Below are 20,327 nucleotides of genomic sequence, written 5' to 3'. Positions count from 1 at the left end.
CTCTTTTTAGCAGATTCCGGATGTTTGCATTGCTCTTGAGGGTGGTGTGGTTGGCCCTGTCCAAACAGATCATCTCATTTGCCTTAATCCTCGTAGATTAGAGAGAGAATCCTTGCAAGTTCAGGGCATTGATCTTCAGTTTCCAGAGTCAGGGCTGGTGTCTGGAAGCTTGGCCAGTTGGTACCTCCCTCTAACCAAGCTCTGTGCCAGGAAATATCACCAGCTCTGCAGTTGCAAAGTCTGGGCTTTGCCCATTACCTCACTCCGTGACCTTAAGCAGGTTGCTTAATCTCTCTGTGCCTTAATTTCTTTCTCATAACGCAGATCATAGACGTGATGGGGCTGTGTGCAGATTAAATGCTATTATAGGGAAAGCATTTAGAATAGTACCTACACATGGAAGTAGTCAATAGATGCTAATTCCCTACATTTCAAGGAAGAACATCAGATTTTTTTTCACATGTCTGGTTAGTAGATTCAAAGCAGGATTCATTTACATCAGTTTGAAGGCAACGTGTCAGAGTTTAATGGGGTGGAAACGTTCTTGGAGTAGTCATCTCCAGCCTGCACGGCAGCCGGGCTCCTGCTGCGACGTAGCTGTAGGCACTTGGGCAGGTCTTCATTCTCTCGAGCCTTATTCATCTCAAATCAGAGGGCCGATTGCATTCTGTGAGATCTCACTAATCTTCTCTGCATGGTGACGTGTCTACCTAGACCTGCTGCCTTGGTCTAGGTCTCACCTAGGGGACCCGTCCAGGTGCTTGTTACCAGGACAAGGATATGCCCTTGCCACCAGCACATTTTCAAAGGAAACCCTGTCCCCTAAAGGAACATAAGTTTAGAATTTAGGTTCATTTAGTTGAATATATATATATATATATACACACACACACACACACACACACACACACACTCATTTAGATATACAGACCCTATAACGACAGGGGGTTCAGGGGCGGGAGAGGTGGGGATGAGTCATACTCGTGATGTTTTCTAAACTGCCTTTCTGATCCTGTTTGCTTCAGCTATTATTTTCTGTGGTTAAAGAAAATGTTAAGGTTTACAGATCGAAGAAGCACTGGTGTGCAACTCTACTCTTTTTCCACAGCAGGTTGCATAGGAAGAGAGAGAGAGAAAAACAGTCCCCACCCACACACCACACCACAACCCCAGTATTTATTTCTCTCTCTCTCTCTCTCTCTCTCTCTCTCTCTCTCACACACACACACACACACACAGCCCTCAGTTTGCTTTCTAAACACCACCAATGTCATTATGTCATTTAGAAATAGTTACTCTTGGGTAGATGTGATCTTTCTTGGGAGCTGATTGATTTGATTATCAGGGTATTCAAACAACAGTAATTAGATTGAGAGGCTCTTTTCCCTTGGCTGCCTCAAACTTGTCAAATTCAAGGGCTTTTATCTGTTTCGGCACTGTGTGGTCCTGACAGCCAGCCTGGTGAACCTTAGAAGTAGCCGGACGAGTGATCGTGGTGACCATGGAGAGGGTGGAGACTGAAGAGAGAACACAGGGCCACACACAGGGGAGCCCTGAGCCAGCTCAGAGCTAGCAGAATTCATGTGGGGAGGAAACCTCTCCAGGCTCTGGTCGGTCAGCGTCTCCCTGCTGAATTTACTCCTGAGCGCAAGTTAGAGCTGCAGTGGCCTCTTGGGAAGGCCAGACCTCGCTGCCTCCACCTGCAGCCTGCTCAGGGATCTGCTGTCCCAGGCCATGATCAGCGCACAAGACACATGTGCAAAGAGCACAGCAGAGGTACAAAGTCTTCTCTGGCACTTGTTCCCTGCCTGTTAGGATCTCCTTCATGGCCACGTGGAACTGCGCCTTCTAATGTGCCCTGGGGCTGGCTCAGCACACCGCAGCAGAGCAGAATGCTCCCTGCACGCTGGGTAACAGTGTCCGGGAAAGTCAGTTCCTCTCCCCAGCAAAGGCAGAGCCTCCAGGTAGACATGAGGGGCAAGGGGAAGTCCACTGGACCACGGGCTGCTGGCAGCTCTTGAAGAGACCCGCAGGGGGGCTGGGACAAGGCCACCCACTGGAACCAGCCCCTCATCTTTCCCCAGGCCGCCCGTCAGACTCTTCCTCTTTCAAAGGGAACTAAGAGTGAGCAATAGGATTGCAAAATGAGTGTCAAGAAAATTATTTCTTGCAGTTAGGATACCTGCCCGCTTTTTATGGACTGTTTAGGAAACCAAGGTAGTTCTATTGTTTTTATTTGTGTTTTTATAAATAGATAAACAACTACACAATCTGTCGAAATCTGATATATTTTGATACTGCATACTGAATTACATTTGCCCCTTCCAAAATTGGAAGAAAGAGAGAGAGAGAGAAAAGAGATTCAGGCGTGATAGATTACGCATGCCTGTAATCTCAGCAATTCAGGAGGCTGAGGCAGGAGGATTACAAGTTCAAGGCCAGCCTTAGCAAGTTAGAGAGGCCCTGAGCAACTGAGTGTGAGACCCTGTCTCAAAATAAAGAATAAAAAAGGGCTGGGGATGTGGCTCCGTGGTTAAGTGCACCTGGGCTCAATTCCCCCCCAAAAGTAGGAGGCAACGAAGGAAGGAAGGAACTTTAGTTGGTTATTTCACTGCTGTGGCTAAAGGATCTGATCAGAGCAACTGGAGAGGAGGAAGAGTTTATTTGAGGGCTCAGAGTTTCAGAGGTCTTAGTCCAGAGAAGGCCGACTCCATTCCTTTGGGCTCCAGGCGAGGCTGAACATCATGGTGGAGGAGTGTGGCAGAGGGAAGCAGCTGACATCACCAGGAAGCAGAGAGACGCCAGCTCCAGGTACAAATGTTCACACCCAAGCCACGCCCCCAGTGAATCACCTCCTCCAGCCACACCCCCCCTGCCGCCAGCCACCACTCAGTGACTCCCATCAGGGGTTACTTCACTGGCTGGGTTAAGGCAGTCAACCATTTCTCCTCTGAACCTTCTTGCATTGTCTCACTCGTGAGTTTTTGGGGAACACCACATATCCAAGCCATAACAGAAGGAAAATTAAAATATAGGTATAAAACCAGTAAATTGTGCAAGTGTAGATTGGTTGTCAACACCTTCATGGAAAAAGTAAGAGAAATAGAACATGAAAGTGTAGGAGCCTTGGGTAGAAAATGTTGGAGCTGTCTGTTTGATCATGCTACATTTCATGTCACGTGAACAAATACCATCGTGATTATTTAACTATGTCAAATCTTTCTCAAGGAATATCTGGGGTCCCAAGTGGACTCAAGTAATGGCACTGGAGAAAAGATAGGGCGAGGTTGTCCTAGTTTCTTGGGCTGAAAAGACTTGATTACTCTTTGCTTTCACGACTGGCCAAGATTGATGGGTGCATCTCCACCCTGGGGCTCCTGGATACCCTCTGGCGCAAGCCTTTCCGGCTGTGTCCCGGGATCCATAGCACACAGGCCTCCCCACAGTAATTCTTGCCTGCCTGACCGCAGCTTTGGATTACTAAAAAACAGCCTCTTCCCATAGATGTCTAAGAAGCTTCCTTTGGCTGGTGCCAAAGTACTGGTGTCACTTCAGGGACACACGCTAAAATAGCACATGGCCTAACAGCTATGCAGGCTGTCTGCCTCGCCATCAATCCACCCTCTGATTGATGGTCTCAATGACCTCAGAGCCATCTATGCAGATGAGTCCAGTGCTGAAAGGGGCCCCACAGCACAGGCAACGCATCTTAAATGTTTATTTTAGTATCTCCACGAGCAGCCAGCAAAGTCTTAGCTGTTTAGGCATAGTGAAGGTGTGCTCAGGTGTGTCTTCTATAGGATTCGACCTGAAAACTTACAGTCTGTGCAAACTCATTGTACATGTGATAATCTCTTAAAAAGAAAGATGGGAAAAGAAACGTGAAAGTGTTGTAACAACGTTGAATAAATGGGGAAGACTATCTTCCTTTCCTCGATAGAGCCATGTCACTTACTCAAGCCAACACATCCGTTGAAGAGAGGCCACCTATCCAGTCAACCAGGCCACGGTGTCTCCGTGAGCTTAGCAGGTGCCAGCTTGTTCAGCTTCTCATTTATTTTTAAATGGCTAAATTTTGCCCATGGACTGTTTGCCAAAAGCTGTGATGGTCAATTAAGATGCTTCATATTGTTTGACTCTAGAGTGATTCTAAAGGAGGAAAAGGTCTTAGTTGAGCCAAATTAAAATGACTGTTTCAAGAACCAAAAAGAAAGCAGGACAATTGGACAGGAAGAGAAAACAAATTAGGGCAGTCCTATCAAGTCAAAACGAAAGAGAAAATGGACCCCAAACCGGGGCGCAGGTGGGACCTGAACACTCGCATATTTCCCCACGGGCAGTGGGCTCCAGGCTCACCCTGTGCTGTTCCCTGGGGATCTGGGGGTCCCAAGGCAGCTGTGCACCTGGGAGGAAAGAAGGCTGAGTGGAGAACCTAAGCTCCATCCAAGCCAATGCGCCCCGAGTTCACACAGCTGAGCACCTCTTGCTGTGTGGTGTAGACAGAGCACATCCCACCAATCATCTGGGGCCTCTTGTCATGAAAACAACAAGCTACTCCTTCATGTTTCTCTGTTTTTAAGAGAAAGGTTTGACCCATGCTGGGATAACAACTGAAAGGCAGAGATAAGGAGCCAGGTGTGGTGGCGCCTGCCTGTAATCCCAGTGACTCGGGAGGCTGAGGCAGGAGGGTCACAAGAGCAAGGTCAGCCTCAGCAACTTAAGGAAACAGTGTCTCAAAATAATAAAAAAATAGAAGAGGCTGGGGGGGGGTTAAGCACCCGATTCCATCCCCAGTCTCATGAAGAAGGAAAACTGGCAGCGATGATGTCCAGTGTACGGCACCAGGTGTGTGTGTGTATTTGTTATCCTCACTCCTGCACAGGTGAACTCTATGTCTGGAACTTTTCATGCCTCAACTTAACGAATGCTTCAGACAGAGGACAATTAACCCATTAAGTCCCATGTTTTTAGTTCTGCAGATATCTCAATGAAATTGACATGGGTGCACAGAAGTAGGTTGGAAATCACACTGTAAACCTTATTATGTAACATCATTAATAATAACAATGGATATTATTGCTAATCACTTATCTGTAACTTTTATCAAAAGAATAGAACTCTAAAAGCATAAACGTTTATTTCAAAGTTACTATAAATAGTATATTTGTGGCTGAATTTAATTGTTCATGGGTGTCCCAGGTAGGGGATGATGGGACATAGCAGCTCAAGGAGACTAAAAGTGAGGCAACCCTGGGCTCCTAGGGAGGGCAGTGTGTCTGTTTCTCCAACTGACGGAAGAGAAAACATATCAACTTTGTAAAGATTTGCAGTCATAGAGAACCTAGCGAGCAGAGAAAAAATCCTGCAGGTCTTCATGTTCTGCACGGCTTCCCTCCCGTCTGGACTGTTGGGAGCTGAGCGCGGCCATGATTGCACCCTGGGACTTGGCTCCCATGGGGAGGACTCTTCTTCTGCAAGACTCTGTTGTACATCATTTATCAGAGCTAGAAGTCATGAGCTAGACACAAGGAGAGAAGGATCTGTCTTTCAGATCGCAAGCTGTCAGCTGGCTGAGCTGTTGGACTCAGCTTTTTATTCTCTGGAATTTCGCCTCCAGAAAGCCCTGAGAGGGAATAAGTACGGAGACACTTCCTATGGTGCCGTCTTTTCCTTCTGTTGGTAACAGCATGGGGTACTGATATAGTGGCATTTAGGAAAATATGCCAGAGATGCAGTATGCAGGTGCTTTGTGGAAGGTGCTTTTTACTCCCTTAAGCTAGCTTAGGTGACTGAAACCTGGGAAACGGGCTCTTCTCCTCAAGTCCTGGCCAACATGCCGTGGGTCTCCATTAACATCTCTCAAAACCAAAAACCATCAAAACTTAAAATCCCACCATGAAGTCTGATAAAAAGCCCCTCTAGAAAGCACCGCTGCTCTGAGTGACAGGCACACTGCCACTGGGGCTTGTATCGTGTGCTCCCTCTGCCAGGGGGTTTCCAGAGCAGGGCCAGGCACCTTCTCCAACCTGCTGCTATACCAAGTACTTTACATACAGAAACTCTGACGCTACGCTACTCTTCAATCTTTGATTTTTACTATTCAGAGTTCAAACTGTGGGAAAGTAGCAATATGCTACAGAGTAAGTAAAGTATTTGAATTCAAACTATCAAGTTCGACTTACTAGTTGTTTGATCTTAGTCAAATTATCTAACCCTTCAGAAACTTCGATTCCTCCTTCCACATGGGGATTACAATACTGATGGTGGTGATGGTGGTAATAATGATATTGGGTGAAGATGTGATGGTGGTGGTGGTGATGGGGATGGGATGATGATGGTTATGGTGCTGATGGTGGTGATGGTGTAAGTGATGGTGATGATGGTAGTAATGGTGATGGTGGTAGTGGTGATGATGATGGTGGTGGTGTTGGTAGTGTTGGTGATGGTTTTGATGATAGAGGTATTGATAGTGATGATGGTAGAAATGATGATGATGGTGATGGGGATAATAGTGATGGTGTTGGTGATTTCGATGATGCTGGGAATGATGAAGGTGGTGATGGTGTTGGTGAGGATGATAGTGGTAATAATGGTGATGGTGGTAGTACTGGTGATGGTGATGGTGATGGCGGTGATGGTGATGATAGTGATGATAATAATGATGATGGTGTTTGTCCCTTTAAAAAATAACTGAGGTTAAGGGAGATAATGCATGAGACAAATGAAAGTCATTCAAGGCTCACTACATAGATGTCAACTATTATTCCACTGTGATTTTCTCAGTTGTCCCAGCTTCCCAAGTCTATACAGTTCCCCTCTTCTACTCCTGGTTTTTGTCACAAACAGGGACAAGTTGGCTTAATCAAAGACACGGCAGATTAGAGCAGGGCTGTTGAGACTGCCCCCTTTCCCAGGGCTATAGAGATGCCTCTGGCTCCTGGACAGCAAGCCTGGCTGCCCCTGATTCCTCACCATGTGACCCAGGCAGGGCTCAGAATAAACTCCCTGCTTGGCACAGACGCAGGGCACAATGTCTTCCCCACTTTCTCTCGCTGTCACCAATCTGCTCTCCCTTTGAAAATGCTTGGGTATTGAAGAGCAAAAGACACGATGGCAGTTTTTGGCGGAGAGGGGCCTGTTGCTTGGTCCGTAAGTGCTGGAGGTGAAGGTCCTTCTTAACAGTATCTCTAGCCATAGCCGGGACCTGTTCCCTGGGTGAGCATTTACTGTGGTGAACTCATCCCCGTTACCGCCGACCTCTTCTCCGCTTTCCAGAGCTCTTTCAGGAATGTGAGCTGAAGAAGGCTGACCTTTCCACATGTGCTAAGCATTTCTAATTTGTAGGCATCACCACTGAAGACTTTGATTATATATGTATACACGTATATATCCACACGCACACACATACACATTCATATTACTGCATCATCTTGGGACAGTAACTAAGATTTTAAATGAAACCTCTATAATTTCCCCTTTGGAGGCACTCTGTGTTCATTTTTACTTCCATTTCTCTTTAAATATTTCCCATGGTAAATAACGATGACCGTCTGCTTACATGCATTATGTGCATTTGCATGTGAAGATGCTCATGGCACATGAATGTACAGGAGGACAAACACGAGCCCCCGGTGCTCAGTCCACCACTACAGAGGCAAGAGAGCAGGTGCGTAGAATCAGCCCTGGGGGAACTGACCATTCACTGAGCCCTGTTCTGACCAGGGCTCACCACTGGCCAGTGAGGTTAGCAATGACCCCAGCTGCAGCAGGGCCGACCAGGACTGGACCACCCGACCTTCCTACGGCGAGGAAGACTGTGGGTGGTGGGTCAGAAGCTTCCTCTTCCATTTGTGAAGACACAGCACATCTTGTCATTTACAAAAGCATCACAATGCAGAGGACAGAGAACCCCTGCATCTTCCTAACATTGATGATAAGCCCAGAAAGACCGTGGCGAATGCCTTCAGAACCCGCGCTCGTGGGTTGGACTGCCAAAGCAAGCCAGAGGCTCTCTGCCTGCTCTTGTTCCAGGCTGACAAGCCACCACCTGCAGGCCAAGTGCAGCCCGCAGCAGGAGAGTGGTCTTCACAGATGAACATCTGCAATTGATTCCATGTAAGGTACAAATTTAGAATCTCAGTTACGGAAAATTAATTGAAAATTAATTGAAGAAGTCTCTCAAAGATAAAGAATTCCATTCTTCTCTTTAGTACACCATTGTTACCCAAAAAGTACTCAATTATTATACTTTAAACTTTGTCAATAAAAAATGTGAAATTTTGCTTTTTTCCCCTTGTTATGAGTATCTACGTAATTTCCTCATTTTTACCTCTCGGCCCACATATCCTAAAATATCTCTTACCTGGCTATTTAGACAGAAGGCCTTTGTGTGGGCTAGGAGCGTCTTCCCCTTATTAAGTCTCTAGCTGGGAAGGGACTTACCCCCTCATGGTTATGTTGAAACTCTTAAAGACAATTCATAGCATCCTATTACATAATAACGTAACGGAAGTTGGAAGGGTGACAAAAATAAGGGGTGCTACACAGTGTGCGCTGGCTGCAGAGGGGGTGGTATCATGCACAGGGTGAAGGAGGACGAGGTAAATGGCCAAATATCTGTCTCCAAGCCCAACAGTAAATAAGGCAAAAGAAGATAGCTCACAGCAAGTGTCCAGGGGCCTCCCACTTACTCCCCTGCACCACTGCAAGGGACCTCTCTCCCCGGAGACTCTAGGGCTCCCTGGTCTGTGAGATCTGAAGCCCTCTGACCTACTCATAGTGAACGACTGATCCGCAAGCAGGACCCAAGACGGTCTTCGGGGCTTTCCCACACACGCAAGTCCCCAAGGAGCATGGTGCAGGCCTCCGAGGGCATCTCCCAAAACACCACAGATGGGAAGTGCATTACCTTGACGTTAGAAGATTACATGGGATTAGTGGAGTTTTGATCTTCCCAAACCAGTGCTGGCTCTTGCCCACTGCCCCAAGTCTGTAAGGCAGACCAGCATGAGTGTGCTCAGCCTGCATGTTAATTTGAGAACAAGGAAGCCTTTTCAAAAGAGACGCGACAGGAGAGAGCTAAAAGCACTGCCACACACACCCATGCACATTCAGCAGGGGCCACTCGGCTCCTGGTTGCTAAGCATTAGAAGAAGTAGGAATGTTTAGCTCTATTAGGCATCTCTGAGCAGCTCTGGCTGGCTGTAGGGGGAAGTCAATCTTTCTACCAAAAAGACTTAGGAAACTCTTGTGCACTGTTGGTGGGAGTGTAAATCAGTGGTGAGTTAGTCAGCCTTTTATCACTGTGATCAAAACACCTGACACAAACAACTTAGAGAGGCAAGTTTATGTTGGCTCCTGGTCTCAGAGGTTCAGTCCGTGGTTGGCTGGCTCCATTGCTTTGGGCCTGAGGCAAAGCAGAACATCATGGCAGAGGGTGCGGCAGAGCAGAGCTACTCGGCTCAGGGCAGCCAGGAAGCAGAGACTGAAAGAGAGCGGAAGGGCACAGGGACAAGATCTAATCCCCAAGGACACACTCCCTGGGACTTACTTCCTCCAATCAGGCCTCACCTGCCTACAGTGAGTTCATTCAAATGATTAATTCATCAAATGGATCAATCCACTGATGAGGTCAGAGCCCTGATCCAATCATCACCTAAAAGTCCCACCTCTGAACGTGGCTACACTGGGAACAGGCATTCAACACATGAGACTGTGGGGGACGTTCTGGATCCAAACTGTAACAGGTGGTGATGTAAAATTGGGTGCCATTGCTATGGAAAATAGTATGGCAATTCTTCAAAACATTAAAAATAGCATTACCAAAAGATCCAGATTCCAGTCTGGGAATATACCCAAAGAAATTGAAAGCAACGTCTTGAAAAGGTATGTGTACGCTGTATTTGAGTGTTATGGACAACGGCCAAGTGGTGCAAGCAGCTTAAGTATCCCTTGAGGGAGAAGGCACATGTAAACTGTGGCACATACACACACGGAGAACTCTTCAGCTCTAAGGAGTGAGACTCTGACGACACCTGCTACAACATGGGTGAATCTTAAGGACATTGTGCTAAGCAAATTCAGTCTCAAAAAAGACAAATACTTTACAATGTCACTTGTATGAGGTACCTAAAGTCATCATTGAGACAATAACTGGATGGCAGTTGCCTGGGGCAGAGAAGAGGATGGATGACTTTAATAAGCATAGAGTTTCGTTTTACAAAATGAAAGAGATTGCAGAACAAGGGGAATATACTTTTCACTATTAATTCAGGGTACACTTGCAAATGGCTAAGATGCTAAATTTTATGTTATGTGTATTTTACCACAACACACACGCACACATAAATGTATGTATCTCCTCACTTAAAAAAAAAAATAGTTCAGGATGGGTATACCAAAATACAAGGCGATTTCTAAAAGTCTGCAGAGCCATTGCTTTCCTTTAAACCACGTATACTTCACAGGAGTGAACCAAATTGCCACAAAAGATAGAAGAGATTCTCAGGAGCTGATCTAGACCAAGCCAAGGCTGGGTTTATCTAACTCAATCTTAGAAAGACCTTTCTTCCTCACAGCGTGTGTAGCCTGATATGGGATGCCTTCTAGCACTTCTGTCTCCTTGGGAATCCTCTGCAGGGTCTCTGCATGAGTACGTCAAGATCAGCACGAACCAAGCTCCTCTGGAGGATGGCTTGGGTGAAAGAGGTGGCTCACTTGGGAGTTTATGAGCTACACCAGGATATAAAATTGCTTTCTTTGGTCTTTGAAAGAGTACTGTTAAAAGTCTGCCATGAGCTAGGTTCAGTCCTGTTCTGGCTCTCAGCAGTGACTTCAGGAAAGGCCCAGCCCCTGTGAAGTGACACTGCATTGTACTGAAGGGAGGTGGATAGGCACCCCTGCAGAAACATGACATGTGACAGGTGACGCGTGCAGTGGTGGTGCAGGAAGGCTGTGCTGAGTGCCCGGAGGCTGGGGGGCAGTGGAGGCCAACCTGTGGGCGTGGGCAGGAGGCTGTTTCAGGAACAGCAAGGAGACCAGTAGCCGAGCACAGGGGGAACAGAGCCGGGGGCAAGGAGATGAGACTCCAGGAGGTTTGGGGGTTCCAGCTCCTGCAAAGCCCTGTAAGAGTTTTTCTTCTCTGCATAACTCAGGGAGCCACCGGCCAATGCCTACCAAAGAGGGCGTCATCTGGCTTGACTTACAAAAGGATCCTTCCGCCCATGGGAATGGGGATATGCTTTTCACTACTAAATGGTACGCTTACAAATGGCCAAAATGCTAAATTTTATGTGTATTTTACCACAACACCACACACACATACAGATGTATGTATCTCCTCGCTTTAAAAAAATCGTTGATTTTTAAAATGGAGACAGGATAAAGGAAGCAGGAGCAGAGGCTGGTTAAAGGACTTGGAATATCCAGGGGAGGAGCTGGTGGGAGCCTGCCGGGCCTGGCGCTGGGGAGTCCAGGGGCACATGGCACATGAGAGGAAGAGGGCCATTAGCCGGGAGGCTTCGCCTGGGAGGGGAACCTCGCTCTTTCCTGGGATGAGGAAAGCTGTGGAGGAGCAGGCGGGGCTGAGCAGGGCTGCTGTGGAGGGGAAGCAGGAGTCCAGCTGGGGACAGTCAAGTGTCTAGTGGGTGACTTTGTGAAGACCCCTCTAAGTGCTCACATCCACTGAAATGCTGACGGTGAAGCAGCACAGACAGGTGAAGATCCCCCACAGACCCTTCTCCAGCCTGGGGAATAGGGCAGCAGGACCTGCATGGACTAGTCCCAGACCCTGCAATGCAACTGCTCCGGGTCAACCACTGGGCCACGGGGAGGGCTGGGCGGCCTGGGCAGGCTCCTGGGTGAGTGGCTGAGGGTGAGAGCGTGGCGTCCTCCGCAGCAGGCCTGTGGCAGGTGACCTCTCCACTTGTTCTCCTGCACTGGGTGCTGTGCTCTCAGGGTCAAAGCCTAGCCCTCTGCCTCCAGGCTGTGGCTCATAGACTCAGGAGAACCACTCCTCCTCCTCCTTCCCCTTCCCCAAGGAGCGTTCGCGCCTCCCTGGCCACACGTCCAGAGCAGCCAACAGCAGTGCAGCTCATTCGCTAGAGTTTCACTCCAATCTTTATTCTAATCTTAGAGAAAGTTGCTCTTCTTCCTGTAAGACTGTCCTTTTATCCTCAAAACACAAAGGTTAACCCACCACTGAAGGAGCCAGCCCAATGTTTGCGTGGCACTGGGCACTTGAGCCGAATGACGTACCTACCACCAACAAGAGGCAAGTGTGTTCCGAGTGGTGAAGAGGCCAGCTGTCTGTGAGTGAGCACTGAGCACAGGGGCGCCCGGCCCGCAGCTGTTGAACTTGGATTTCTCTGTGGATGTGGCGCCCAGAGACAGACCCACGTCTGCTTGCTCTTCTGGACCCTGTCCCTGGGGTGTGCTAATGCTGACTGGGCATCGTGTGCTCAGGGCTCAGTGAACAGAGGTGTTCACATTTATCTTTCTCATGAAGCCCCTCGAGGCTCCTTGGGGGTGTCAACAGGGGAAAAGGTTAAAGCAGAGACATCATCCCTGGTCTCGCCCCAGCCCACATCCAGCTGTCCAGCTGTCCCTGCGGCTGCTAATGAAAACCTGGCTGGGGTCCACTAAGACATTTAATACGGGATCGCTTGGAGAAGCCACTGACTGCAGGATTTGCTTAAACCAAAGCACCTGGATTTGTTACCATCGCTGTGAGACTCTCACCTCCAGCAGCCTTCGCGCGAATGACCTATTTTGAACGTGACAGCCGATTACACTTCAGTGGCGTGAATAATTCATTAGGTGCCAGAGCGCTGTGGATGCCGAGATAGTACAGCAGCCTCACTCGCCTGGCTAATCATGGAGGATGACAGCGCTCTGTCCTGTTGCCACAGCTCCTGTCCTCAGCTGCCAGGGATGTGGAGTGTGTGAGGACAGAGGGCGGAAGAGGGGAAAGGCCACAGCATCTGGCTCCAGCTCCCACCAAAAAGGTTGCGTGGGCCCAGCGAGCTGTGGGCCAGAGTCAGGCTTCTACTTCCCCCTCTCCAAGGGAAACTCTGCGGGGCCTGGGGGTGGACCTTGGATCCAGGATCCAGATTCTGCATAAAATGAATGCCAGCTGCGAAAGGGACTTGGGAGGGAAGAGGCCTCAGATGCTGGGGCTATCTAGGATGTCCAGTGGGCTCCGAGCCACCCAGAGCCTGCTGGACTCAGAGCCCAGAGCAGGGAGAGAGCTGCTGGGGGAGGTCAGCGCACAGCCAGGAGGACCTCCTTCCCGGCTCCCAAGTGGGCTCCCTGTGTGCCCTGTGCCTCCAGACTCTCGGTAGCTCTCTGGCCTTGCTTCTGTAGTAACAAAAACTCATTTAACCCCCATGAGACCTCAGTTCCAGATGCAAATCACACTCCAAATAAAGTCCCACAGATGGTGAAGATTAAACACCAGTGACAAAGCTCTAAGACACAGCTACTGGGTCTCTAATTCCTCCTCAAGACACCTCCTGAAGCCACCTCCTCAGCTCATGAAGGGGAAGGAACTGGCCTTTGGAACTATCTCTGCAAATTCAGGGGCCGGGAGAGGGAGATGGTGTAGAACAACATCCCTGGCCTAAAATGGAAGGAGGAATGAATATCAAATTATAGGAGGTCCATGAATAACAAAATATTTTTAAAGTATGAGTGGATAAAAGCAGACTTTTTAAAAAAAATCATCATCCTTTTAAAAAATTTTAAGTAACAAATGCATTTTAGCTGCTCTCGGATAAGACCTCCTGGGGTTCGGCCAGTGCAGGGGTCATTCCTGATCTCTTAGAGCCCCATCCTGGAAAGCAGTGAGGAGCTGGGTTGGCTGATTGTGGTCACCCTCTCAGGCCAGCTACAGAATTAGAAGGAACAGGGTGTCTCATACTTTCAGCTGACTGCCTGGCTGGAGACATATCCAGGGTTGAATCGTGGTGTGTGTGTGTGTGTGTGTGTCCCTCAGCCCCCACCACCACGCCACACTCCAGCCCAGCCCTGAGCTTCCTCTGAGCCTTTTCCTCACAGTCCTTTCCAGCTGACTCTAGCAACCCGCTTGGCCTGCCTTGGGGTCCATCCTGGGCCATTGTGTACTGTGCCACCCAGCGTGGTGGGTACGCAGTGGTGGTGGGTGAGCAGTGAGTCATGGTCCTCTGGCTGGTCTTGAGGGGCTTGCCCTCCTCTGAGGCTTTCTCACACCCAGCCTGAGACCAGCTGTCGGGTGACGGGATTCCTGGGAGTCCAGGGAGGAAGCCAGGAGCCAGAAGTACAGCATAAGAGTGGGCTGGCCAGGTTTGAAATGTTTTCAATGATCAATAGGAGATTTTTTTTTTTTTTTAAGAGAGAGAATTTTTTTTTTTTTTTTGTGGTGCTGGGGATTGAACCCAGGGCCTTGTGCATGGGAGGCAGGCCCTCTTCCAACTGAGCTACATCCCCAGCCCAAGAGAGAATTTTTTAAATATTTATTTTTCAGTTTTCGGTGGACACAACAACTTTATTTTTTATTTTTACGTGATGCTGAGGATCGAACCCAGCACCCGCGCATGCCAGGCGAGCGCGTTACCGCTTGAGCCACATCCCCAGCCCTGATAGTTGATTTTTAATTAGTATGAATCAGGGCATTATTGAGAAACTGAGGGCTCCCTCAACTTAGAATGAGTCTGGAATGTTTTGCTTACCAAGGGGAGAGGAGGACGCAGGACAGGGCTGGCTCAGCCTCAGCACCCAGAGCCACTGCTGGACCAAAGGAAGGACAGGAAGAAGCTGCCGGAACCTGTGAGGAGAGACGGCTGTGCAGAGGGGGCCTCCGGAAGGGAACAGTCACCCTTGGTGAAGGACGCAGCCCGAGGGGACCCCACAGGGAGAAGCCGGTGGGTTCATACCCTGGCAAGCTTCTGTCCCCTGTTAGGGCCCCATTGGCTAGACCCAGGCAACACATCAGGGCAGGGCAGCCTCTGACGTGGTCCCTGGGTGGGCTCAGACAGACAGCAAGCTGGAGAAGGCTGGAGAAGAGACAGGAGCAGTGGACAACCTGCAAGCCAGAGGCTGCCTTGAGCCAGCTGGGACGCCAAGCAGTCACCGTGGGGAACCTGAACATCTGTCTGTCACTTTACTGTTTCCCCTGATGATGAGACAGAGGAAGGGACATTGCATAGTGAAAGTTAAGGTCCAACCTTAAGGACATTAAGGACCTGGCATTCTGCATATAGAAAACTCTGAGTTTCTACCGTTTCTACTTCTCTGTGAATTGCTTTATGCTCATACGAATACCTTATTAATACTCAATAGTAAGTATTGTTTAACCAATAATGCTTATCGGTTAAATGCAAGCTGTGTACTTTCAGCCTTAGGCATTCAGAATGATAAAGATTCTCAAATTAACGTTTTGCCAACATTTTTGTCAGTCTAAATCACTGGTTCTTAAAAAAATGTGGTCTGAGGACCCCTGAGGTTTCCCAAGACCCTTTCAGGAGTCCCCAACCTCCTCAGAATTTTTTTTTTTTTTAATATTTTTATTTTTTAGTATTTGGCGGACACAACATCTTTGTTTGTATGTGGTGCTGAGGATCAAACCCGGGCCGCACGCATGCCAGGCGAGCACGCTACCGCTTGAGCCACATCCCCAGCCCCCTCCTCAGAATTTTTTAAAGTCTAAAATGGTCTTGGAACCAAAAAGTTTGAAAATGACTGCTCTAGACTATGTTATTGTATGAACAGGTGTTGAGGCCAAAACAACTGGAACCAGGGGTCTAGGTTATGTTATTGCAGAAAATGGCCTCTGTGTGAAATATAACAATAGTGTAAGAAACCCGGAGGGCAGGGCTCGGAGGGAAGGAGGCTGTGCTACGCTCAGAGCAGATTTAATTTCCCATCTGCTTACTTCTGTCTGTGCAGCCTGCCGGGCACCAGGTGTGGAAGCGAGAAGCCGGTGGAGGTGGGGTTCGGGATTGGGGTGATTGGTCAGAGCACCTGGGCCTGACGTCAGCACCCTGAGTCATTCATTCCTGGGACACACTAACATGCCGATGGTGGCAAGCAAGCTTCCACCGTGCAAGCAGATGTGTAAGGTGATGGTGAGGCAGCAGCCCGAGGGGTCTCTGCCCCAGGACGCGCCACAGTCGTAGACACAGGGGCAGGACCAGGTGAGTCTCACGCTCAGCATGAGCAAGCCCCAGCTGTCGCCCCCCAGGGGGAAACACGCTTCTGTGGGTGCTGCTTGGATGCCAATAAATGCAGGCTTGTGATGCCATTTTCCAGGGGAGATGGTGACGGAGGCCAGCAGGGGGCCAGCAGGGGCAGCGGGAGCTCACATTCCTCATTTAGTGCTATTCATTGGCCACCTCTGTGTTCCGCGTGGCACGTGGCTCCTGTGTGGAGGAGTCTGTGACCTCGTGAGGAGTGTGCCCCTTCTCCACAGAAGGCAGGTGTGTGCTTAGGGCTGTGTTCTGGAGACGGAGGGCTCAAAGGGTGACCGTGTCATGTCATGAGGGAGGCCAGGTAGGATCCTTGGAGAAGAACCTAGAGGCAGCAGAGAAGGTAATTGGAAAAGACTCAGCAGAGGAGGAAGACTCCAGGAAGTAGGAAGGCTTGAGCAAAAACAAAAAGCAGGAAATGTCAAACGTTGGAGCAACAGGCCGCTGGGCCATCGCTGTCTGGATCTTCCTGTGACACGCGAGGACACAGAGGCCCACAAAAGCTGAGATTTGCCAAGTTCTCCATTGACAACTAAAATAGAACTGAAGCATCTCTGCCCTGAGTCCAGGACCCTTTCTAGGGCTGTCCCCTGCGTGGGTGGCTGGCAGCAGGGTGGCACACAGCCAGAAGGTTTCCAGAACCTCACTGCAGAGCCGGTGGGGCTGGACGCCTCTCGGGGCTTTATGTAGACCACTGTTTCTGAAGCACTTTCGGAGATGACTGTCCAGCACCGTCGTGGTCTTGATGGAAGGATGTGAGGTGACCTGAAAACCTGCATTTGAGACTCTTCCCCAGAGTGATGCTCATGCACTTCATGAGTCAGAAAACTGAAAACAGAGAGAGGAAGAAAAACTGGTCAGAGCAACAAAGGAAGAATCAACAGATGGGGTCGAGGTGGAGGGCGGCACGGTATCAGAGCGTGAGAAAGGAGTTGGAGAGTCGTAAACTGGCGGCATTCCAAGCTGGAACTGGGCCCTGCACTTGGGTGGCCACCCTCTAAAGAAAGGTCATACGAGCAGAGGAGGAACTTCAGAGCAGGGCGTTGGATCTGCTGCCCACGTGGGCGTTGAGCCTCACAGTTGGGAAGAGACTGGGTCTCGGACGTACCTCTCACCTCCCTCCAGGACGAGTCAATGAGGTGAGAACCCACCAGCACAACAGGCACGAGGAACATTCAGGAATGTCAGTGGAGAGGGTGGTGGACAGGAACACATCTCCAAGACCTCCTGATTAAACGGCAACTCCACTCCCTTACAGTGTGGTCCTGGGCAGGCTCTGAGCTCTGTACTCCTCATCTGAAGTTCTCAACCAGGAAAGCAAAGTGGCTGCATCTTGGGGCCTTTCCCGCTGTCTCCTGGTGACCACTGATAGCAGAAAGAATGGTCAGGCCGGCCTGGCCGAGTCAGCTCTCCAGTCCAACACTGGTTTATAAAGGGTCCGTGCGGGGAGGTCAGCATAGGTTCAGTTATGGGAAGAGACGCTTTCCAGTGTAGCCCAAGTTCATACACTGGTTGTGAGGCCAAAAATAACTGTGGTTCCCATAGCACCGTGGCACTTCTTCCTTCATAACACACCTCACTTATTTATAACCACCTCCAGCGCCAGGCTCACAGGCATGTGGTGAGACTACTGGGCTTCCCTCTGCACCCACTGCCCTGAGCAGAGTGCCTGGTGCCTGAGCTGTTCTCAATTACTCTGGGTAATTATTGAAATAACACCTATCACTTGTGCTCAGGAGTGATTCCAATTAAGACTGATACATAGAGGGGTGCCAACATGGGGGTGCATGCCTTTAATCTCAGGGACTTGGGAGGCTGAGGCAGGAGGATCTCAAGTTGGTGACTAGTTTGAGATCCTGTCTCAAAAACAAACAAAAAAAAAGAAGAGAAAGAAAGAAAAGAAAAGGGGGGCTAGGGATGTAGCTAACAGGTAGAGCACCACTGGGTTCAATCCCCAGTACCACACACACACACACACACACACACACACAACATTCACAAGCACCCCCCAGCAAGCTACCCCCAGCCCAAAAGGGGAAGTTGGGAGTAAGTTGTGGTGGAACATTCTAAGTTAAAAGAGCACTAAATTTGGATTCACACCTGACCTTAAATTTTAGCTTCACTTTTGTGATTGTGAGCAAGTTATTTGCTCAGCTTCTCAGAGCATCAGCATTACCTTTCCAACGGGACAGAAATGGAAAGGAGATGGGACAGGCTTGAGGGGGTCACTCAGTAGGGCACCGCATCTCAGCCTGCCCCGTCACCCTTCTGCCCGTCCCTCCCTTAACCCTGTTCATCATGCCCAGCAGACACTGCCTGAGGAAGGCGGTGAGGGGAAGTGTGCAGAGGGGAAGTGGGCCTCCCTCCAGGGTGGGGATCAGCTCCACACCCCGACCCCCCCAGGTGTCCTGTGGAGCCTGTTAGCGGTAGCTCTTCACGCTCTCCCCAGACCCCACTGTGGCTGTGTGATTGCAGTGACAAGTGGCGCCGTCAGACTGTACACCATGCAAGGTGGGAAGAAAGGAACCAGAGCCCTGGTGGCTGGAGCTGGGGAGGAGAGGGCCTATGTGCTGCCGGAGGCTGGAGAGGACCCCGGCCTGGCCAGCAATGGGATGCAGGGTGGGATTTCTTCTGCAGTCCAAGTAGGCAATGAAGGCGGGGCTTTAAGCAGAGAGTGACCACAATACAGTTTCTATTTTTAAAGGTCACTCTTTCTACTGCTGCATAATAAATTGCCACAAAGTTAACATCTAAAACAACACACGTTTATTATCCCACAGTTTCTGTGGGTCAGGAATACAAGCATGGCTTAACTGTGACTTCTGAAGAATGGGGGACATGACGGTAGGGCCACCACAGCCTGGCCACCACAGCCTGGGTACTGTACGCAGGTTCCTAAACCTGTTCTTTTTTTTTTTTTTTATGTGCATATAAAGTTGATTAAACTTTAGATTTCAACTTGGACAAGTCTCTTGAACCTTGGTTTCCCCATCTATAAATGGGGATAACAATTCCTACTGCAGGATTATACTCAGAATTCAATGGCACAGTGCTGTAAAGTAACTGCTTTGCAGCCCAAGGATAGAATAAGATGGTCAGAACTCTGTAGTGTTCAGTTGAAGTCAACCAAACTCACTGGTGACTTGACTCTCGTGTATTGACCAGAAGACCAACAATGAGCACTTATGAAGAACCACTTGCCAGGCACATGGGTTCGTGTCATGTGCTCCATCCATTTTCTCCTCTAAGGGAAGGTCTACACGGGAACATTCAGTACTGTTGACCCAGTGAGTGGGTCATTGGAAAATGCAGCTGTAATGAAGGGCTGGACTGTCACCATTGCCGTCTAAGGCACAGGTGTGGTGACCAGTGGGGGCTTGTGGTTGTTGGTGCAGGTCTTAGGCACACCCTGCTCCTCTTGTGCCCTGAAAGGCTGAGGGCACGTGCAATGACTAGGCTGAGGTTTGGTTGCTTCCTTCGAGTTCTCCTTTACCACTGAGTGGAACTTGACACTCTCTTAGGAACAGCTGCTAATCAGCTCACTGATTCTAACTAATGCCCTCCCAAAGTGCCTCCCTGGGGTGGGGAGGGGTGGTGCATTTGTGGGTACAGCTCTAGTTAATATGTTGTAAAGGCACAATTTGTTCAACAGGGTGTTTTTGCAGGCGAGGAAACCGAGGCCTGCCAGGGAGTTCCTATTGCAGGATGGAGGTGGAGTCAGACCCGGTCTCTGAGCTCTGTTTATGACCTGCTTTTGCCAAGCAGACCCAGTTTCCTAAGGGAAATCTTTATGTATGCTTCATATCCACCCAAACAAAATTTAAAAAACAATTTTCACCCCCATGATAATTAGATACCTGTCCACACAGGCCCCGTGGAGTCCCGGTACGGTAACCCCAGCCCTCTCCCGGGAGCTTTCGGAGCAACCTCGCGGGAGCCGGAGCCGGAGCCCCGCCGACTTCGCGGCCCGCCCTCCCCCACGTTTTCGCCGCCCGGCCTCCTTAGATCCCGTCGCTGCCCTGGGGCCTCCCTTGACCCCGTCGCCGCCTGGGCTGGTTTCCCTCCCGCCCGCTCCCGAGCGCTCCGTCCTGCAGGCCGCTCCAGGAT

General features: G+C 49.6%; 1 protein-coding gene across 6 annotated transcripts in view; it reads left to right on the top strand.

Moving 5' to 3' along the window:
* Ripor2 (RHO family interacting cell polarization regulator 2) overlaps positions 1 to 20,327 on the top strand; it is a 173,175-nt gene that overhangs the window by 79,730 nt on the left and 73,118 nt on the right. The gene's annotated exons all lie outside the window — the stretch shown is intronic.

Source organism: Marmota marmota, unplaced genomic scaffold (genome assembly GCF_001458135.2).
Source record: "Marmota marmota marmota unplaced genomic scaffold, marMar, whole genome shotgun sequence".
NCBI classification, from domain to species: domain Eukaryota; kingdom Metazoa; phylum Chordata; class Mammalia; order Rodentia; family Sciuridae; genus Marmota; species Marmota marmota.
Note: the sequence above shows the minus strand (reverse complement) of the source record. Positions and strands in the feature narration are given on the sequence as shown.